The sequence below is a fragment of the Castor canadensis genome, chromosome 14 (genome assembly GCF_047511655.1).
Source record: "Castor canadensis chromosome 14, mCasCan1.hap1v2, whole genome shotgun sequence".
Classification (NCBI taxonomy): Eukaryota; Metazoa; Chordata; class Mammalia; order Rodentia; family Castoridae; genus Castor; species Castor canadensis.
Window position 1 is genome coordinate 105147370 of NC_133399.1, and position 7391 is coordinate 105154760.

Here is a 7391-nt window from a genome sequence, read left to right on the forward strand (position 1 = left end):
GTCTAATAATACAGACAGTCTAATTTCCAGAAGCATTGTGGTTCACAAATTGGTCCCTGGAATCAAAATGACTGGGTTCAAATCCCAGCTTTGCCACTTACTGTTGTGTGAATTTTGCAAACTCCTAAACCCTGCTGAGCATCAGGTTTTCTTCTATAAAAGGGTGGAAATAATAGCCTGCTTCACAGTTCTATCGGGAGCATTAGATGAGCTAGCACGCCTAAAACATTTAGACTAATGCCTGCTCCCAGTAAGCTATAAATAAGTGCTGTCTAACTGTATTTACTAATTTATTCAGAATATACTGGGCCCCTCACAGGCTCACTTCTGGGTCCTGCTCCAACTCTGGCCCCCTCTTCCATGGGTTTTGACTGCCTCTCTGTCTTGGCTGTACATTTCATATATACTTGTTTAATACATGTGTGTTACCTCCCTAGTTTTAAAATGAATTATTCGGTCTGCTGGAGACGAATGGAGCAAGATGGAAAGTGAGTATTTGGCACTCCTGTGACATCAGTAGTGTGGCCTTCTAACTCCTAAACAGTCTTCCTAAACTTCATCTTGCTCTGAATTTCAGCCTTCAGAAAATCATTGCTGCAGACGCATACCACTCTTTGGAAATTATCATCAGTCCTTGGCAGTCCTTTGATCTGCAGTAGGCTTCTTTGAAAGCTAAGTTTTTTATAAAGACTGTGTTCCAACCCCAACTCCCAGATCTGCCTGATTCTCTCTCTCACTTGGGAAATGTTTTCTGATTGATAGTATGGGCCAGGTGTGTAAGGTCAGATGACCCCTCCCCAGAAAGCCTAGCAGAGTTTACAGTCTTTTCTAGTGGCTCCTATGCAGTCACCAGGGAGAGAGGGAGAGGAGTGAGATGCCTGAGTGGTTAGGGTTTACTCCCCTCCCCACGCCATTCAAAAATGTCTCTGTTTATCTTTGTTTCACATATTGGGCTTCTGAGTAAAACTTTTATCCAATGAAAGAATTGCACCACTTAAAAAAGTTTGAAAATCATTGACCTAATTTTTTCCACTGAATTTGTTCAGAATGAGTTTTTATAGTGGATTGACCTCCCCAACTTGCATTTGGCCAACAGAATGACAAAGTTATCTGGCCAATGCATTGGCAATGGTCACCCATGGAATCCAAAGGCAGGGACCTCTGAAGCTGCCCCTCAGCCAATGAGGCTCACCTTTCACGTCTGAGAAAGACCTTTCATGGCCAAGGCTAGTACTATTTGTGGTAGTAAGTAAATAAGGGACTTTGGGCGGGGGGAAGTGCCACACATAAATTGACTCTAAAGGCAATCTCAGAAGAGTTCCAAAAATATTTTAGGCAGTGACAACGCTGTTGAAATAAGTTTATGACCCTTAAAAATGCTAGAAACTCTAAAATAAGCTCTCCAAGTCATTTTGTAGGACTTACAATATCAGACTATAACTTTCCAAAGAACAGGAGACTGGACTTTGCCTTAACTTTTTGGCGTATTTGTTAAGGCAGAAACTCAGCAATCCAAGATAATCAGACACTGACCAATTACTCAATCACTGATTTATAAAAATTCACCTAGGACAACCAGTCAGAACATCTGGCTCATTCTATTTTTATAATGGTATTTTAAAAAAGCTGCTTATTCACATGTAGGTAGAATACTTCTGGAAGATTCTAGAATGCAAACTTCATGGGGCAAGTCTTTTCCTCCATGTTATTTGTTAATGTGTGCTGAGATGTTGTCTGGCCTGTAATCGATGCTCAATAGACATGTATTGACTGAATAAACTCATAAGAAATGGTGGTTATCTCTAGGGGGCTGGACTCAAGGCTGGACTGGAGGTTGATGAGGCAATTGCTCTTCAACTGACACCCACATATGGCTTTTATATGAGACAGGAAGATGTCCTCTTCTCTTCTTGTGCTGTACTCTTGCCCACAGAGAGGAAGAAACTCCCTGCCTTTACTGCTGCCCTCATCCCCTCTGTCTTCTCACCCCCACCAAACCAAGGAGGAAGATGTAATCTGATTGCCTGTTCTTGGACCTCACAGTTTTAGTGGGCAGGATTGCAAGTGTCCTCATTCATGTCTCATCCTCATTGCCCTATGACCAGGGTCTCGCTTCCAGAGCGGCCATGGCCATGCTTGCAACTGTGGCTTTCCTGTCTTGTTCATGGGGTTGAATGGAGGTGGGCACTGAGTTTGTCTTTATCTTAGTCTGTCCCGCTGCTGTACCAAAATACCATGAACTGGTGGCGTATACCCAACAGGAATGCATTTCTCATGGTTCTGGAGGTGGGGAAGTCCAAAAGCAAAGCACTAGTAGATTTGGTATCTGGTTAGGACCTGTTCCCAGCTCATTCATATAGCAGAAGGGATGAGGGGGCTCTCTACTGTCTCTTCTTTTGTGTGTGGAGGTAATCTTGTCATTTTATTTTTATTATGATTACTAACACATACTAATTGTACAGATTCATAGATTTCACTGTGACTTTTCCATACATGTGTGTATCATGGTTTGATCACGTCTACCCTCCTTTCCACGCTTTCTTGCCCTCCACCTTCCTCTTCTTTAATAGTTGGGGGTCTCATCTATAAATGAGAAATCCCATTCACAAGAGCTCTGCTCTCATGACCTAATTACCTCCCATAGCCTGCCATCTCCTTCAAAATGGAGGTTAGGCTTCACTATAAGTATTTTAGAGGGACATAAGCATTCAGATTCAAGCAAATCATATGTAGGAATCCTGGCTGAGCCACCACAGCTGAGCAGAGAAGAGACTTGGGGGCAGGTCTCCAGGGATTAATCAAAATGGTGCTGTGTTTGTCATCTGGCTTTTGTCCTTCTATGTGTGGTTCTTGCAGAAGGGAGCTGCAGGGTGGAGTGTGGCAGCATTCAGGAGCCCAGGGCTCACCCCAGTCTTGTGTACCATGGAGCTTTTACTTCATTAGTTTACCATGCATGTGCATTATGTTTGAAATATGTGTATGGATTAGATCAATAACAAGTGCACAGTGAGTACAAGGGGAGTGACTTTCCCTCCATCTCTCCAACAGAATATTTCCCATAAATTCTGTTGGAGACAATTTGCATTTATAAACAAGACTGATAATAACAATTGGCTGACAGAAGGATTTGGTCTTAGAAGGACCTTTGAGAAAACTGGTGCATAGTTATTAAATACTTTGGTTAAGATTGAAATACAAACTCAGACTCAAAACTTTTGAGTCTGAAAGAGAGCCTCGCAAATTAATGCGAGTCAGTGCTAGAGAGCGTTTGAAGCAAGACTGTAACGTTGCCTGTGTTGGGAGAGTCACTCCACTTAGCAAGTGAGTATGGATGAAGACTTGCTCTTCTGAAATGGTGTGTGCTTTGTGTTCATAAGAATCAGTGTGCTTTCAATAACAAAAACAGTAACAGGAGCTAACAGTCATTGACTGCTTACTGGGCACCAAAGTTTTTTTGGTGGTGGCACTTGGGTGTGAACTCAGGACCTCTCACCCTCTAGGCAGCTGCTCTACCACTTGAGCCATACTCCCAGCCATTTTTGCTTTCGTTATTTTTCACATAGGGTCTCACATTTCTTTCCCCCAAGATGGTCTGGTCTGCAATCCTCCTAGCTATGTCTCCCACATAGCTGAGATTATGGGTATACACCCACATACTTGGCTTATTGTTCAAATGGGGATCTCACTAACTTTTTGCCCGGGCTAGCCTCAAACTGCAATCCTCCCTATCTCTATCTCCTGAGTAGCTGGAATTAAGGTGTGATTCCAGCCCACCACGCCCAGCCCAAAGGGAAATTCTTCACATGTACCTGTCTGAGAAGGAAGTTACTGTTAGTACCACATTTTTTATAGATGAGGAAATGAACACAAGTAGGCATAGGTCACACACTACTAAGGAGCTGTGCAGGACCTGTGGTGTGCCGAAGGTGGCTTATATAGGCTCCTGAGAACCGACTGGGCACATTTCTTCCCAAGGCCATGTTCAATAATGTTGGCAGTTTAAAATTGGCCATTGTTTAAAGGAAATGCAAATTAAAACCACACTAAGATCCCACCTCACCCCTGTTAAAATAGTCATCATTAGCAACACCACCAACAACAGGTGTTGGTGAGGATGCGGGGAAAAAGGAACCCTCTTACACTGCTGGTGGGAATGTAAACTAGTACAACCACTCTGGAAAAAAATTTGGAGGCTACTTAAAAAGCTAGACATTGATCTACCATTTGATCCAGCAATACCACTCTTGGGGATATACCCAAAAGACTGTGACACAGGTTACTCCAGAGGCACCTGCACACCCATGTTTATTGCGGCACTATTCACAATAGCCAAGTTATGGAAACAGCCAAGATGCCCCACCACTGACGAATGGATTAAGAAAATGTGGTATCTATACACAATGGAATTTTATGCAGCCATGAAGAAGAACGAAATGTTATCATTCGCTGGTAAATGGATGGAATTGGAGAACATCATTCTGAGTGAGGTTAGCCTGGCCCAAAAGACCAAAAATCGTATGTTCTCCCTTATATGTGGACATTAGATCAAGGGCAAACACAACAAGGGGATTAGACTTTGAGCACATGATAAAAGTGAGAGCACATAAGGTTGGGGTAGGGATAGGTAAGACACCTAAAAAATTAGCTAGCATTTGTTGCCCTTAATGCAGAGAAACTAAAGCAGATACCTTAAAAGCAACTGAGGCCAATAGGAAAAGGGGACCAGGAACTAGAGAAAAGTTTAGATCAAAAAGAATTAACCTAGAAGGTAACACACATGCACAGGAAATCAATGTGAGTCAATGCCCTGTATAGCTATCCTTATCTCAACGAGCAAAAATCCTTGTTCCTTCCTATTATTGCTTATACTCTCTCTTCAACAAAATTAGAGATAAGGGCAAAATAGTTTCTGCTGGGTATTGAGGGGGTGGGGGGGAGAGGGAGGGGGCGGAGTGGGTGGTAAGGAGGGGGTGGGGGCAGGGGGGAGAAATGACCCAAGCCTTGTATGCACATATGAATAATAAAACAATGAAAATAAAATAAAATTGGCCATTGTGGGAGAACTTGTACCACAGGAGTTTATGAGTGCTGCAAACCATGTGGTTATTTTGTTTTCTCCCCAGAGAACTGGTTGTCCAAATGACATATCACTAGACAGGATACAAACATAGTCAGCTTGACTCAAAACCTCTTGGGCAAAAAAGTGTGTTTTTAGACCAAATACTGATAAAAGTATTAAAAAATATATCGTGTGTGGCTACAAGTATTCTGTTCCTTGTAGCCAAACGCACCCTAATCGATTCCTAGTACTTCTTATAGGATTGTCAGAGGATTACATGAGATGATGCATTTGAATTGTTGATGTTGCCATGAAGAGTACACAGCAGTTCTGTGACCTAATGCCATTGTGATCATCTATTGCAAAATATTTCTCTGTTTTCATAGGAACTAATAATCCCATCTCCACTTTATCACTCTTCCATAGTCTATATACCGGGGCAAAGGATACAGTTAAAAGGAGAAATCACTAGAATAATCCAGCAATGTTAGCTACAAACCAGTTCAAACCACTTCAAAGCTGGTTGGAAATAGATCCTGAAGAAATGAAAACTTTCATGTACCTTAGGATGTCCCCCACTTGCATCTCTCTTTCATTCACCACCTCTATGGGGCTCTGACAGGTGAACCCAGCAGGCCATATGTAGGATGTGACACTGTTCGACAAAACCTAAATCAGAATACAAGATGTAGCACTATCTATCCTATGACTCAAATGCTAAGAACTTAATGACCCCATCTCTCCAGGAAGGGGACACTCATTTTTGTGGGTAGTCAAAATGACAAAACTAGCAAGATCAAGGACAAAAAGACCAACTGACATCTGCTGAGCGCTAAGCATGTCAGGCATTGCCCTAGGTACCATCCCAGCTACCCTGAGTGATGTACAGTAATTATTCCCTTTTTTGAGAAGAGGAAATGAAAATTTAGAGATGTTGAACACTGACTGGAAATCATACAGGTGGCAAGTGGTTGAGGGAATTTGGCACCTGTAACAGCTTCCCAACAATCTGACTCCAGAGTTCATGTCCCAGTGAGGCCACCATACTGCTGAGGAGTCCTATTGAGGGAATGAGGCTTCAGGGGTAGACCTGGAGCTCCCAGGGTCTGAGACTATGATCAGACAAGCACTGCTATGAAAGAATTCTTCTTGGCCTGTGTCGCCCATGACCTTTTCTGACTACTAGTCTTGCTTACCTATTGCCTGGGCTTTGGGTCATTTAATATAACCTTTCTTGAACACATTCAATGTTCCACGTTTGGCTTCCATTACTGCCCTCCCTTCCTCTAAACATGATGATCCAGTTGTATGTTGGTTCTTGCCTGTGGCCAGCCTCCATACCCTCTGTCCAATCTTCCCTATTTTGTTGGCTAAAGACAGCAACTGTCCTTGTCTCAACTTAATATGTCTCAGCAGACATATTAACAGCACATCGTGATTGGGGAATAAGAGGATTCAATGTTTAAAGAAAGATGTTTGAAATATTTTATTGAAGAACATACATCAATATGGAACAACACTTAAATATATGGCATCCATATGTATAAGGACCATATAAATTCTTATCATTTGGACAGTCACTTTATTAAACAAATAAATTCATTTTAACAGTGGGCATGATCCATAAAGAATATCTTTTAAATAATTTATTGATTTGCTTAATAATATGTACATTCATTTTCTTAAAAAAAAAAACAAAGCCAACATGATTGTTCACCACATTACATCATAAACAAATGGACCTGTAAAAATAGTGTGTAGAAAATTCAGAAACACTTAAATAGCACATTGTAAGGATACTGAATCCACTTAAAAGGAATTAAATGCTTCGAAGCCACTGTAGACAGCCTGGGTGTTGAATATAAGCCTCAATACACGACGGTGCAGATAAGTCAAGTGTAACAATTCACACACATGAGCATATTAATCTGACACAGGAGAGAATTCTCCATCGTATACTACAGAACACATACTCTCAGCATGATTTAGCTAACTACTTTTTTTGTATCATAAAAGGAAAAGTAATGAGATGGTCAGCTCAGTTGACCAGTTGCCAATCTGGAGCAGGTGGGCATGGTTCACAAACACTGCCCAGGTAGCAAGTGTACCTCACAGGAATCTTATGGATGACAGCAGTTGCAAAGGTTACAGGAAAACCATGGCTTCTAAAATCAGCCAACCCACCCACATTTGCTTCTTCACCAACGTGGAAGTGTCATGTCTGTATTTTGAACAGATTGAAGGAGGATACAAGCAGAAAAGCTGCAGCACGCCAGGAAACATCACAGGGCTCATGAGTCAAGGGCATCAGTATTATTTACTAAAACAGTTT